The sequence below is a fragment of the Phyllostomus discolor genome, chromosome 9 (genome assembly GCF_004126475.2).
Source record: "Phyllostomus discolor isolate MPI-MPIP mPhyDis1 chromosome 9, mPhyDis1.pri.v3, whole genome shotgun sequence".
Lineage (NCBI taxonomy): Eukaryota > Metazoa > Chordata > Mammalia > Chiroptera > Phyllostomidae > Phyllostomus > Phyllostomus discolor.
The window spans coordinates 3,474,853-3,490,217 of NC_040911.2; positions in this window are offsets into that span (position 1 = coordinate 3,474,853).

Genomic DNA, 15,365 nt, shown 5'->3' on the forward strand with positions numbered 1-15,365 from the left:
ACTCCTAAGGGGATGGTGTGGGAAGGTGGGTCCTGCGGGGTGAGTGGGCTGGGAGGGTGAGGCCTGGTTGTTGGGATTAGCGCCTTACAGAAGAGGGCCCACAGGATTCCTTAGCCCCGAACACCTAGTGAGGTTACAGCTGGACGACATTCTCACTAGATGCCAATGCGGCGCTACAGGACCACATTTCTTATTCCAAGTTATTAGTTCTGGAGAGTCTTGGAGAAAGTGCGTGAGAAGAAAAGGAGTCTCCCAGCCTCTCAACACAAACAGGAGTCAGTTGTTCCAACACATCTTTCTCTTCCCTGGTTTGCTGCTTAAATATCCCGTTGCCATTACAATGTGCACCTGAACCAGTTACTAAAAAAGTAGGGTTTTTTTTCCCTGAAAATTTAGTGACAAAAGTAAAGTTAACTTAAGAATGGGGCATCTCCTTGTAGTGACATTGGGTGTTAAGTTCGTTATGATGAGCTTTTGACCGACACACCACCTAAGTGAATTTCTGAGGGTCCGCCAGCGCACGAGGCCCTGCAAAGCTCCCCGCTTCTCACAAACCGGAAAATGCATCATGGTCTGAAATCAAATTAACGCAACCTGTATGTGCTAAGCAAATGTGGGCAGCATAGACCTCCAAAGGTTTGATAATAATAGTGCACCTTCTGGTCTCTTTAACTATGAAACAACCAACCAAAAAACCCGTGGTCAAATATTAACACACATCAGAGTATACTCTGTGAAGAGTTCATGCAGCTCGGCGGTCCGGGCATGCCCATTATAAACTGTACCGTCATCGTATCTCCCGTACAACTCCTTGTAATCATCCTGCTAAATACCGAACATAACTTCCTCTGTTATGCCGAACACCACATGTATGTTTAGTAGTTGTTACTATTGTCTGTGCCTCATCATTGTACAGGTTACACTCAGCTGACTGTCAGGAAAGTGTGTTCTCAACCACAACATGTGTTTAGCACAGGGACTGTGCCTTACTCACTGATATCAACATTTTTACAGCATACACATGCTTACTGCATCTTTATCCAATGGTATCACATAAGACAGGTGTCTGCAGTGAGTTCTAGCAAACACAAGTGTAAGAGCGATAGTGTGAGCAGGTAGACAATCTCCTATCAAGTCGACCGTTCTTTCAGAAACGTCACAAATACTCGTTACTAACACCTTGTTCAGGCAGGGGCTGCCCTCCGATGCTGAGATGCATCGCTGCACTGAGCTGGGCACATACAGAGGTCTTCTTCGTGCTGGTACATGTCCCCTAGTGCTGGGATGCAGCCAGCAAATCAGGGAGTTAAGTTATTACTGTCATTGGAAACAAAAAGTGAGGTGGACTAGTTTTCCCGGTAAAATATATGGTGTCTCGATATGTAATGACTTCCCCTTAGCACCGAAAACGGAGTGGGAGAGGCACACACGTAAGTAAGCAGCAAACGGCAAAATGACAGGAAGCTGGAGTCTCGATGTGTGGCAGACGGCTGGACGTTGTTCGAGAATGATGAGCCATATGTGTGTTCTGTAGTGTCTGGAAGGCTCCGAGAAATATGTTGTTTTCCTCAGAAAACTACCTGCAAGTTTTGCCTACCAGATGCTGTATTCTCTCTTAGAAACAAATAAAAAAAGTTTCCTCAACGGCTGCACCCGACAGCAAATTAGGACAGCTCAGGAAACACCCCCCAGCGGACTCCATCGAGCCTGCTGCCGGAGTCCGAAGGAGACATCTTGTTCTCTGGGAAGGGAGGTGCAGGATTACCTTCCCCCAATCCCTGTTCTGAATGGGGCTCTACAGCACCATGTGTTAAAGCATGCACATGACTCATCTGTCTGCCCTTGACCTTGTGGAGAGTGAACACGGCCGTATTTTCAAGAATCCCAGTGTTTGTATTTATACTAGAAATCAAATCGCTGCTGAGTATTTGTTCGCAAGTCATTCCACCACTCAGAGCATTTTCACACCTTTTTTATTTTTGCTAATATAGGAATTACGTTACTCTCCCGTGGCTTCTGGATAATCCAGGATAATTCCCTTCATTTGCATGCTCTAGGGATTAGGATGGAGACACACATTTTGGGCGCTGCCATTCATGAATGTTAGTTCTTACTCAACAAATGCAACAGAGCCTGTGGAAATAGAAATGGTTGTGGAAACGCCCTCAGTTTCTCCGATCAAGTTGCTTTAAGGAACTGTTCACTTCAAACTGAAATAAACGAGCAAGCCAAAGCTTTCCCTGGGATTTCACCGAACTCGGGTGACAGTCTCCGAATCTCATGAAAGTGAAAACGGTGGCTCTTTTTGCCTCCCTTCCCGGCGGTGGAGTTCTGCTTCTATTTATAACCATACTGATCTCTCTAAACGGAAGAATCTGAAGTGAGCATCTCTTGTTTTCCTCCTCCTTTTCTAGCTGCCAGGCATAGATTCTCTGGGTGATTTTTTACTCCTTTAATGCAGAATCATATCTTAAGGAACAAATCGTCGAGGTTAGTACCATCATGGTAGCTTTGCTTTATATCCGAGGCAGCTCCCAAGAGTCTGCTGGGGCAGCTAATGTGATTGGACCTCCCTGCAGCGTGCGGTCACTTGGGGAATTTGCATATTGCTCTGTGTCTCAGCGCACATAGCAAGGTGCCTATTAGAAACGGACGCCCATTCTGTTCACAGAATTTGAAGTTTCCCAGCTGTGCTTGGGTTGTTTTAATGATTTTCCATAAGCAAATACCATAGGATGTGGCTGTGTCTGTTTGAAGACTCAATAAATACATTTTCAGCTTAGAAACAAGCATGGTGACATCGCTGGGTATGCAGTAAGAAGGCTGTAATTGTAGACAGATTTGTTTTCCAAAACGAGAGACTTTCCCAGAGAGTTCACTGCAGTATGACTAGTTATTATAGATTAGTCAATGTCATTGCCACCTAAGAATGTTAGCCGTTAAAATTTCAGAATGGGCATAAATGAATATTCATAGAGGTGATACATGGTTTCTATTATACGCAAATAATCTCTAAAACAGAGTGCTAAGAATTGGTGTCATTTTCTAACTTCTGAACACTTTTCTGGTATCATTTCCAGGCAATTAAACCTCTGTGAGACTGAAGAGTCTAGTTAATTCATTTTCTATCTTACACTCGCTACCGCTGAGAATGCTGTTACTTGCTTCAATATCTCTTTTGAGATCATCTTAAAGCAAATATATTCTGAGTCCTCTGGGGAGTCTGTTGTCCATTGTTCAATCCTTGGTGATAAAATTATTGTGTTTGCCATAATTTGAAAACTAGTTATTCTCAAAAAAATTTTTACTATTATTCTCATCATCAAACATATTAAAAGTTACAGAATTAATGAAACACTCAAGAAAATGCTGGGCACATAGGGTAAGTCAAAATAAAAAAAATAGGGGATTGTTTTACTACTTTTTGTTACCGGACTCAGTTTGCGATATTGTTTGGGAGACAGAAGGTGCCGTTTTGCACACTGCTGTCAGCAATTTATTTCACATCTAATCATGCATTTCATTCTGTAAAGCTTTATTTCAAAGAGGTAATATGTTAGGGCCTACTCAGTTAATTAAACAGATCTGAGCGTTCACCTCAAACAACCCTTTTGTCTGCCTGTTGGCAGTATTCGAAAATTATGAATGGCTCATTGGGCCCCTGAGAAGATTTGCCCTAATTGTACGAAGGGTAGGCTCCGCGGGGTACCTCGGCGCCTTGGCGTTGGTAGGAAGCGGCAGTCTGGAAATGACCGGTGGGGCTGGGGTCAGGGGGCTGGGGTCAGAGGGTTGGCCTGAGGGCTCTCACAGTCCTGACTTGCTGAGCGCTGGTGGGGGGCAACCCTTCACCACCGTTTCTTTACCATGAAGGGCAGTGCTGGGGCACAGTGGCCTCCAAAAAGCCAGCGGTCACAACAGGCTTCTCGCACCTCTTAATGGGTTTTGTAACAGCTCCTTGAGGCAGTGACTGGAGGTGCCAGTCAAGAGGTTTCGTTAAAAAGAAGTTACTGCATTGCTGGGAGCCACGCACAGGCCCGGCGTGCAGCCGAAGGGCCTTCCGGGGTGCTGACAGCTGGCACCTAGCATCTCCCATTTCGGTTCCCCCCCAACGGAGTTAGGGTGACGGTGTCCTAGGGCTTCATCACAGGAGTCTTGGCATCTGGGAAAGGCTTTTTCTTCTTTTTTACGTTAGAAAAGGCACGATTCTTAAAGCCGCGGGTCTGAAACAGTATGTTTTCCCCCTTCTGGAGGAAAACAAACAAACAAAAAACCCAGCACGAATTTCCCCAGGCCCCCCGAATGATGGCGAAAGAGTCCCAATCACCTGGGTTATGAGAACGAGCAGGTCGCTGCGCCGGGTCCACGGCGGGGCCAAGGCTGGGGCGGACGCAGACGTGCGCTTCGGTCCTGCGCATTTCCCCCGGTGCGCATTTCATGATGCGCTCCTTGGGGGTGTATCGCTTTTACCTTCAGGGCTGACGGTGGGCAGAAGTAGGTACGTCCTCCAAGCTGAAAGATGTCCTTCCACTATTTCACTGATACACGACGAGTCTCTCCAGGATTCTCCATTGTCCAGGGTGAAGATGCCGGCTCTGCCTGCCCCAGCATCACGGCAGCCTCCCCCCGCTCAGGGCTGTCCCCTTCTGAGTGCTGACTCAGGAGGAGAAGCCGAAGAGGACACACAGCAGTGAGACTCGGCCAGCTGTTGGCTCGCAGAGGTTTCCAGGCGGGTCCATTATTAATGTCCCATTGGATGGCCTGTTTCTCACACAGCTGTTAAGGTCAAGCATTCAGCCTCTCCCTGCCTATCACAGTATCCCACGCTTACAAGGCCATAAGGGTCCTGATTTACAAGGTCACGAGGGTCCAGGACTTGCCCATTGTGGCACAAGAGGAAAAGCTCTGTTTTTTCTGCTTTTGTTAATATCCATGATTCTTCTGCCTAGTAAATGGCAATCTGAACATATTCAACTAAGTAATGATTGTTACCACTCAATATCGTGAGCCCGTGGAGCCAACGAGGCACAATGAAGTAATGCCGGCTCTCCAGTTTAGGAAGTCCGCTCTGCCTCCACATTAACACCCAAATTATCAGATGGGCTTCTGAGTCCGGACTGGCATTATCTGCCTGGATTCACATTAAAAAGAGGCCTCAATAACCTTTTTCTTATGGTCCATAATTTGTTTTACATGGAACCTCCCCCACTTGTTTCCTGCACATTTCGATTTCTGGGAGTATCTCCATCAGAAGTCACCGGAGCATTGAGCTCAGGAGCACAGGCTTGGAAACCTGCTCCCTCACAGAGTCACTGTTTTACCCTGAGCACCTGGCTCGCCTCTCTGCGCCTCAGTGTCCTGCCGGGCGAAGGGGGTGGAGGGAGCGTGAGCACGGAGCTCGGGAGGCTGCTGTCAGGACTGAGGAGATGGGATGTAATGCCACCAACACGCAGTACGTGGGGCATGACGTTGTTACCAAATTCATGAAACGGCCACGGAGGATCTGTGCGGCCAGCTACCCAGTTGAGTCGGACTCCCCCGAATCTGTCACTTTGCCAGGAAGTCGCGCTGCATTCTGGTGGCCACGATCAACTCCGGGTTAATGTATCCTTGGGCAGTGCTCTGTCTGCGTCCCGGGATCCTACCAGTCTGGGTCCCACTCAACACAACTCACGGTTACCCCCATCTCTGTGCCCACCCCACACGGCCCCAGTAGGAGACGGGAACTTCAGTCTGGTGTCGTGACAGAGCAGGGTGCGGAGAGGGTGCCTGGGGGTGAGCAGGGGTCGTGGGCTCGAGATAAAGGGCAGGAACAAGCATGTACTCTATCCTCTCCCCGTTTGATTTTCCTTGGTGTTTTACTGCATGTGTATCAAGGGACTAGAAAGCCAGACGCACTGTAAGAATCACACAGAGATTAGCTACATTATTAGCAGGAGCATCAGCATCACCACCTTCACTCTTGCCTGCCCTGATTCCCTGGCGCAGGTACCCTCAAACCAGTCACCCCCTCTTCTGAGCTCAATTCTTATTTTACTTGTATGTTACAAACCATCCTTAATTACACATCCCCATGAAATCATCCACTTCCTGCATTAAAGGGCCAGGTCCTGAAGCTCAGCGCCCAAGTCATTATGAACCCCCCGCACCATTATAGAGCTTGTGAACACCCAAAACACGCCCCGAATACGTGACATGTATCTGTTTTTCATCATTTGGGGGCATTCGGTATGAAGCCAGATAAACAATGAATAGAAGGTGTCCAATAAAAAATGAAGATCAGATCCCATTGCCTGTTACTGCCAATATGTCATTCATTACTAAGGAAGATGAAGAATTGGGAGAGAGAGTACAGGAGTCCTCAGGTGGGGGAGGGGCTGATGGGAGACGGACAATGAGAAGGCAAAGTTGGGGGGAAAGGGTTAAGAGGCACTTCCTACAGATAAGAGTCAAAGCTCAGGGCCTAACCTAGTTTCGGCGAGGTGCTAGCCTTCAGCCTGCCCTTGCTCGTGGGCCCACCCAGTCCCTCTCAGAGGCCAGTGCTGGCTCCTGAGCCTGGGCAATGACCACAACGGGGGGAGGGGGGGGACACAGGTGAGGAAAGGAAGTTCAAGATGGATCAATAAATATAATAAATAGTAACTTGAAATTTTCTTTTCTCCCAAGAGTGACGAGTCTAGAAATTACACTTTAATCCTGTTACGGCATCTTTTTACTTGCAGTGGTCAGGTCCAAGGAGTATTTAGTAAAAATATCAAACATCATGACCTTCCATACCCCTTAATAAATGCCTACGTGCAAAACCTCGTATTTCGGGAGAGGCCCATTACGAATGGGGGTGTCCAGAGAGAAGGATTTTGACCAGGCACAGTGAGGGGCCACCTCCGTCTTCCATCCCGAGGCTTTGCAGGGAATGCAGGCCCATGGGCACTTCTGCCTCGTCTGTAGGGTCCCTGGCATGAGCGCTTTCTGTAAAAATAGTCCTCCTGAAAGTCGAGGTGGTCTCCAAAGAGCTCCATTTCTGCTGGTCAGAGACAGAGAAAAGCAGCTTATTTTATAATGTTCTCCTGGGAGCTGAAGCGAAGGAAGTCTAAAATGAGAGGAAAATATCTGTACAAGAAGGTAGTTATACACAAGCATAAAACCTCCCCGGACTTCACAATCGCAGTAACGATTCCGGGGAGGATCATGGGAAGAAGGCGGAGCTAGAAGCCCCGGAGTCGGACTCCCACCCACACAGAACCTGGAGCTGCAGGGTCTGTCCGCTGACCCCGCTTCAGAACTCTGGAAGGTGCCAAGGCCTCAGTGGCCAGGAGAAGGCTTGCACGGTAAATTATGGCTAATGACGGGCAGCATGAGCTCTCTGCTCCTCAGTGGTCTCCAGGACCCTTCTCAGCCAGCTCGTCTAGTGAAAGGATTGAAGGGGCCATTTACCCTCCGGAATGACCATAAGAAAAGCACAACAGTCCCTGCCGTTCGCCTAATGCTGACTGTTGCTTGCCCAGAAGTACTTCAGCTGGGACAATAGGACACAGTGTCTGACCACCTCCTTAAACTCTAAAATGTGCACTAGAATGAATGAACTGTAACGTTTCTCAGTAATTGATGGAGTCATTAATAACAATCATTACGTTTTCTGTTACTGTACTCTAATGCCAGGAGTGTCGTTCCAAGAAAATACATTGGTTTGATTACATCAGCTGACCCTGTGCCTGTGGATGAAATTCTGGGCTGGGGGAGGCTCCCCTCTGGATTTTAAAGGCGGTTGCCTTGTGCTCTCAGGTTCCAGGATGCTGTAGAGAAACATGGCGACTCTGGTGACTTTGTGTGTGGTCTTGCATCTTCTTTCCTGTCTGTACCTGACGGAATTGTTTTTGAAAACCTACTTGTCTTCACAGCCCCTCGTATTATTTCTATCATTATAGGATATGACATGATGCACTGAATAGATATCAAAGCATGAACAACCTATTTATTAAGACATTAGGAAGTTATTTTACACCTAAAATTAACAAAAATAATAAAACATTTAATTTCTTTTTTTTAAAGATTTTATTTATTTATTTTCAGAGAGGAAAGGGAAGGAGATAGAGATAGAGAGAGAGAAACATCAATGTGCAGTTGCTGGGGGTTATGGCCTGCAACCCAGGCATGTACCCTGGCTGGGAATCAAACCTGGGACGCTTTGGTTCCCAGCCCGCGCTCAATCCACTGAGCTATGCCAGCCAGGGCAACATTTAATTTCTTAATCAACAATGAATTCACTCAATCACTGGCATGATATGTAAAACAAAATAAATATTTCTAATACAGTAATTTGCCAAATACAGTGTAGGAATTAATGATCAATGTAATCACTGTGATAGATAGATCATAGGAAATTTTTACTGGAATAGATCCTATTTAAATCTTTATTTCCTTTGTTTTCTAAAGGTTTATTTTTACTGAGTGACTTATCTTGACAAGTTCTAGCATTTACTATGTTTGTTTATAGAAAAAGAATAAGGCTTCTGTTTTCCATATAACATTACTTCTTACGGTAAACTGTGTTCAGCTATTTTATCAAGATATTGGATATTGAAGTTATTACTGGGGTTTGTGTAACTACCTGCGTGCTTGTTCTTAGAATCAGTTTTGTGGTAGGAGACTGCATTTGAAAGATAAAACACAAACTCAGACATTAGAGTAGGTTGGTATATTAATTTTGGCTGTGTGTGAAAATGCATTCCTGTGTTAATATTTGTCATTTAATATCTAGTCAATTTACATGACCCAAATACCTGGCTTTCTCATTAAATATTTTTTGCCGTGAAGAAAATAATGCATTATTATTTCAATTAATTTTTATAGCTGCCAAATTATATTTTAAGCTTTACAAGGGATTAGTAGATGCAAACTTACAAGGCAGGTTATTGTTCAGCAAATATGCTGTTCAAATAGCACATTTGGAGGGAGGAAGGGAGGGAAAGAGAAAGCTCTGTGTTCTCATTCTTTTTAAGATTTTATTTATTTATTTTTAGAGAGGGAAGGGAGGGAGATAGAGAGAGAGAGAGAAACATCAATGTGTGGTTGCTGGGGGTCATGGCCTGCAACCCAGGCATGTGCCCTGACTGGGAATTGAACCTGGGACACTTTGGTTTGCAGCCTGCACTCAATCCACTGAGCTACGCCAGCCAGGGCTTGTGTGTTCTCATTCTTGTTAAATAAAAATATCTGTGTTGGGTTTTAAGCATTTCAGCATGTACTAAAGGCTGCTTTCTTCAGAAAACATTAATTTTCCATCGTTTCATGTGTGTTCATCATCATCCTTTATCTGGAACTTTTCTCCATGAAGTTTGCTTAAACGATACCAAAACAGAAGTAATCAGGGTGTTTAAAAAACAACCAGCTAAACAGGTTCTTTGTTTGTGGGTTTGCTTTTGCAGGCAGCTTTGACTAGAGAGACTAGGCAGTCTAATAAAATGGTGAGTCGCATTTCACTCGCAGATCCGCTACAACAAGACACGGCCGAGGACCATGACCGTCACTCTGTCACCGAGAGGAGGACCACACACGCCCAGCATGCCTTGGTTTCCTGCTGGCTCCCAGGGCACAAGCTCAGGCTGCGTCTCCTGTGGTGGCACGGTTGTTTGGGAGCGCTGTCACCTTCGCGCACCTCCAGACAGAGAAGGAAGCGGGCGCTCAGGTTCGTATTTGCCTGCAGAACCGCTGTGGACGGCGAAATAACAATCATTCCGCCGGGAAGTGTGCGATGCTAAGGGGTAGGTGCAGCTCTCACGACTCCGCACGACAACTCTATCGAACTGCACCTTAATGCAGATTTTCCAAAATAAACTTTAACTAGAGGAAGTGTATACATAGAAGCCCAGAACGAACAGCAAGCTGGCCTGGAGCCTCCCTCGGGCTCTTTTAAATTGCCTGGCACCTCGTCAGGACTGGCTCAGCCCCAGACAGCATCGGGCGGGGGCCGCCAGCGTGACACCATAATAAATAACAGGTTCAGACTGCGGATGTCAAAATGTGTGTCATGTTTAAAAACAGCAGCGGATGGAAATGTCGTGAACAAGATGCGCCCTCTCTTCTTTTAGAAGGTTAGAAATTGGGTTTGCTTCGTAATCTCTCAGAAAACACATTTTGTGCAAATGGCGTGTATTCCAATGTTCTGTTTAGCGTGGCGAAATCTGTTGTAACATCGAGGGACAGAGTTTGATCTCTTCCTAGGAATGCTGGCTCCCCTGGAAACATTTTAATCACGTTTAAAATTTCTTATATGACGTATGAGAGCTTGAGCTTACATGTTTTGTAATATTACATACTATTTGACAAAAGTATGACCCCCTTTTCTCTATTATCCTGCATGGATTTATTTTAAAAACCATTTGAAAATAAATGCATGAGATGATTCCATATAACTGCCACAGCTGGCCTGAAAGAATGTCCTTTGTGTCTGAGCCTGTGACGACAAATCCCGCCCATGTCCCAAGCTTGCTGTTTTTATATAAGCTAGAAATGTATCCCAATGTCTATCAACGTGGTAGGCTCATGATTAACACTTGAGAAGGAATTCTAAAGTAGTGGTCATTCTTGTCAATCTTAAAATTCTCAATTTAGGCAAAATAGAAATACCCATTTTATACTCCGCAGGCCATTGGATTCATAGGCTGCAATGCAAACGGCCTCTTTGCACCTGGCCCGGCTCACCGGTGAAACCGGCTGCGGAGGAGGCGCAGCAGAAACAGTTACAGGGTCAGCCCCGCCCTCCAAAGGCCTTTCACCACCCAGAGTGACGTCATCGCAAGCTGATCGTGGGAGGCACCAGGGAAGAGCCACTGTCACCTGTGTGTCACGTCTTTCGCTTTCTGGGGAAGAGGAGGCCTCCCTGTGGGGTGCTCCTGAAGCCTCTAACGCGGCAGCACGCTGACGTCGGGGCGGAGTTCAAGTGCAGCTCGGCCAACACCGCGCAGCAGTGTGTGTCCGTGACCTCGGGGCCACCTCCGCCCCTTCCCGTCCCAGGGGAGTCCGCCCGGCAGCCTTCGCCGTCTCCTTCGCAGAGGAGGGGCCAGGGCAGCTAGAGCAGCAGAGGTGCCTACGTCATTGAGTCCCTGGGATGTGACGTCAGATGTTGCCCGGGGCAGAGACGGTACGGGGGGAGGCCCTGGGGAAGGGAGGGGATAAAGGAGACCCAGGAGTTCAACACTTCTGAGATGTAAACAAAGCACACACACACACACACACACACACACACACACACACAAGTCTTAGTCCCATTCTGGGACCAGAATTCATTCAGTAAGAATTTCACTGAGACATTTTTACAACAGAGGATTAGAGGAACATGATCCAAAAATATGTTTCAAAGGAAATGCCTATAATTAAAGTGCGCAGAGCAAAGGGAAAAAGTTAAACGAGGGCATCCCCTTATATCTGCATTCTATAAAAGACAATGTTATCCCCCAAGATGACGTGGGGTTTCTAGGATCTCACGGCCTGTCGTAAACTCAGCTAAAATCTGACGCCGGTTCGGGTGTGGACGTGGTGACAACTTCCTCTCCGCCGCGGTCCGCCTCGTGGCTCCAAGCGCTCCTACACGCACAGGTCCCTGCCTCGTTTCTGCAGTCATTCCGTTGTGTAACTGTGACCGCCATCGCGTCCCCTGGGGAGTCACTGAACAGCGGGCCCGTGGGAGACAGAAGGGCTTTTCTACCCTCTGAGACACTGGAGGACCTAGGACTTTGCCGCCCATGCAGCAAGAGCAGACGTGGCTAAAGGCCCTAGAAGGAGATGCATTTTGACGGCAAAGGAAGGACCCAGGGAGGTGACAGCCAAAATCGGCAGTTAGCACGACAAAGCACACACGTCCCTGGACAGGTCACAGGCTAATAACAGTCAGCAGTGGCGGGGCCTGGCCGTAGCCTCTCTGAAAATGTTCCGGAGAGAACGGTACGTGCTGGGATTTGTGGGCTCGATATTTTACTTTGCCCGGCCTTCCAAGATCCAGCAGGAAGGCCAGTTGCTGAAGGCTACCTCCGCAGATCGGCCGGGATTTTGGAGCAGACACGCCCGCCTGTATTTGCATAAAAGACCAGGATGGGCCGCAGAGCTGAAACCGGCGGGTTGGTATCAGAGGGAACCAGCGGTTGGGGTCAGAAAAGAGTGAGTGTGTGGTAGCAGCACACACGGCTCTCACCTCTGTCCTGCAAGGGGAGTTTGTCAGAGCTCCGACCAGAGGAAATGGAGAGAGATCCATCCTCAATTATGTATATATAATTATATATGTATTCCCTATATATATAAAATTGAGGATATGCATACATATTTGAGAACACAAGGAAGTACTGACTCGTTGCCTAAACCACATAGCGTTCAACAAGAGCAGGTGCAAGTTACTCTGTCCACCGGGCATGCTCCTGAAATAGGTTGGAGCGTGGAGTGCAGAGTAACAGCGCATTCAGTGAACAGCCCTGCAGGAGTGGGGGCCGCCCTGGCTTGAGTAATTAGCCGAACAAGCCTCCGTATAACGCAGGAAAAGTCAAGGTGAAACCGCACGTGTCCGGATTTCACGGGGAGGTTAAATGAGGGCCAGCTGTGGAGAGGGCCAGGGGCGCGCTCCATAGTTAGGAGTGTCATGTTCACGCGTGTATTATACGTGAAGGACACTGAGATGCGGAACACGTGTGGAATGTGTGTGAAGTAACAAATGGGGTTTTATTGAGTGCACTTGCGGAAGTCTTTGGGGGAAAGAAAGGATGCGGTGAGAATCTCCCAGAACTGCACTCATGAGGATCAAAGCCAAAACAACCTGATACTTCCCTTTTGTTGTGTGATTATTTTACTTGCTGCCTGGTGCATGCTCTGGAACCATAAATGATGCATAAAACAATTGAGTTCCCAGAAATCTAGCTCCTTGAGCAGCGTTCCATTTTGCACTTTTACTTATATTTTCTGTGAGGAAATCATCCAAATGGGAACTGAACTCTGGACACATAGCATTCAGAGAGACGCAGGGTCAATTTCTAACACCTGATGACCATGTGCAGTGAGTTCCTGGGAGGAAGGCTGGGGTTTCAAAGTCACCACTGAGATGCAAGGCGAACATCAGCTGAGCACAAAGGGAGCGTTTTTCTTCAGATCCACGTCCGGCCCTCGCTCTTTGGCTCTCTCCTGACTGTGACTAGGGACGGTCCGCACACAGGATGGGGGGCCGGGCTTCAACGTGACCTCAGTTTTAAGAAGAGGAACGCAAGGACGGGATTCTAGGCAGAGGCTGACCAGCTAGAAATCTACTCATGCGGCAGGTGTTCTAATAACCCTTTAACATTTTTTAAATTAATTCTAGAGAGAAAGAGAGAAAGCAAGGGTGGGGGGAGAGAGAGGGAGTGAAAGAGAAATATCTGTTTTGTTGCTCCAGTTATTTTTGCATTCATTGGTTGCTCCTTGTATGTGCCCTGACTGGGGATCGAACCAGCAACCTCGGTGTATGAGGATGACACTCTAACCAACTGAGCTACCCAGCCAGGGTTTTTTTTTTTTTTTAGAGGTTCTCAGTCCAAGCTATATGTGAGAATTACCTGTTTGACCATTTTTTAAAAGATTTTATTTATTATTTATTTTTAGAGAGGGAACGGAGGGGGAGAGAGAGAGAGAGAGAGAAACATCAATGTATGGTTGCTGGGGGTCATGGCCTGCAACCCAGGCATGTGCCCTGACTGGGAATTGAACCTGCAACACTTTGGTTCACAGCCCGCGCTCAATCCACTGAGCTATGCCAGCCAGGGTCCAGCCAGGGTTTTGATGGAAATTAAAATATATGGTAATAAAATGTTCAAGAAATTTTTCCTATGCAACAAGTAGTAGTTGACTTTTTAATATTAATTTTACCTATTTATTTTTGGCATTTTTATTGAGAATCTCAAGAGTAGTTTGTAATTATTTTAGAGAATCCCAAGAGTAGAGAATCCCAAGAGTAGTATGTAATTATTTTTTAACAAGAGTATAAATATGGAGAGAATTCCAAGAGTAGTTTCTAATTATTTTTTAACAAAATCAGCACATCTGTTCATCATGCAAGTCAAATATAGAAAAAGGAAATTTACTTAATAACTTCCATCATGCCCTGCCCTTTATTATAACATTTAAGTTAACCACTCTCCTAACTTCTTTCTCTACAGGTGAGTTTTATCTTTTCCAGAATGGGTATAAATGGAATCACAGTGTGTATAATTTTGTGTCTGGTTTCTTTCCTTCAAAATTTTGCTAGTGAAATTCTCCCACATTTTTCATGTAGCAGGATACATGATCTGTTGCTGAATCAACATCTTATCCCATACTCAGTGGCTTCAATCCACCACACCCATGACCCCTCCCAGCTTTTGTGAGCTGGGTCGGGAAATCCTCCCCTTTCCGTCCTACTCAGCACCGGCTCCCCGGCCGTGGCCGGAAGCAGACGAGACCTACTCCACCCCACGTCCGATGCTTGCAGTGAAAACGTGTCTGGCGCGTCGGTCTCGGACAGCCGTCTTTCTCTATGTCGGGGATTGGCGGAGTGGACGAAAACATGCCATCCAGCTGCACGCTTTCTAGCAGAGACTCACTTCCAACACAGTAACATGGAGATTGACAGGAAAAGGATAAAAAAAAAAAAAACCGATATACCGTGCAACACTTACTTAAAAAAAAAAAAACAATAAAACTGGAGTAACTATATCAAAAGCCAATCAAGTAGACTCGGAGCCAAGAAAATTAAAGATGGAAAGGGGCATTGAGTAAAAGGATCAATTCAACAGATATCACGCCCCTGCGAGTGGACATATCAGACAGCGGAGGTTCACAAGAGGCTGGACAAACTGACAGCTACAAGGCAATCATGGAGCCATCTGAATGACCCAATCAACCAAATTGTGTGTGTGTGTGTGTGTGTGTGTGTGTGTGGGTGAACTATCACAATTTATGGCAGAGACTTGAGCTGAGGAATCAGGGGTCTGTGGGAGGGACTCTCACACCCCGTGTTTTGGGGAAACCCTGCAGGACAACATAGGTTTACAACAGAGCTCTCTGGTGGTAACACCCCCTCTTCTGTTCCTCTGTGAACTGGGGTTTCCGGTTCCCTGTGCCAGGGTGTGCCCGTTGCTCACCACGGCAGCAGGTACGAGCTTGCCGTCCTTTCTTTCTGCCCACTAAATCTTTTTTTGGTGACACAATACCTAGTTGACTTTTGTTTACTGTTGACAGAACAAACGCTTGTTTCCAATGTATTCAAAACCACGTGCAGCCCGTACTATTCAATAGCTGCCCCAAATAGCTAGTGTGTTTTTAGGTTGCGATTCAAAATTGTGTGAATGGTGCCTGTGTGCTTGCAAGGGTGCAAGTAG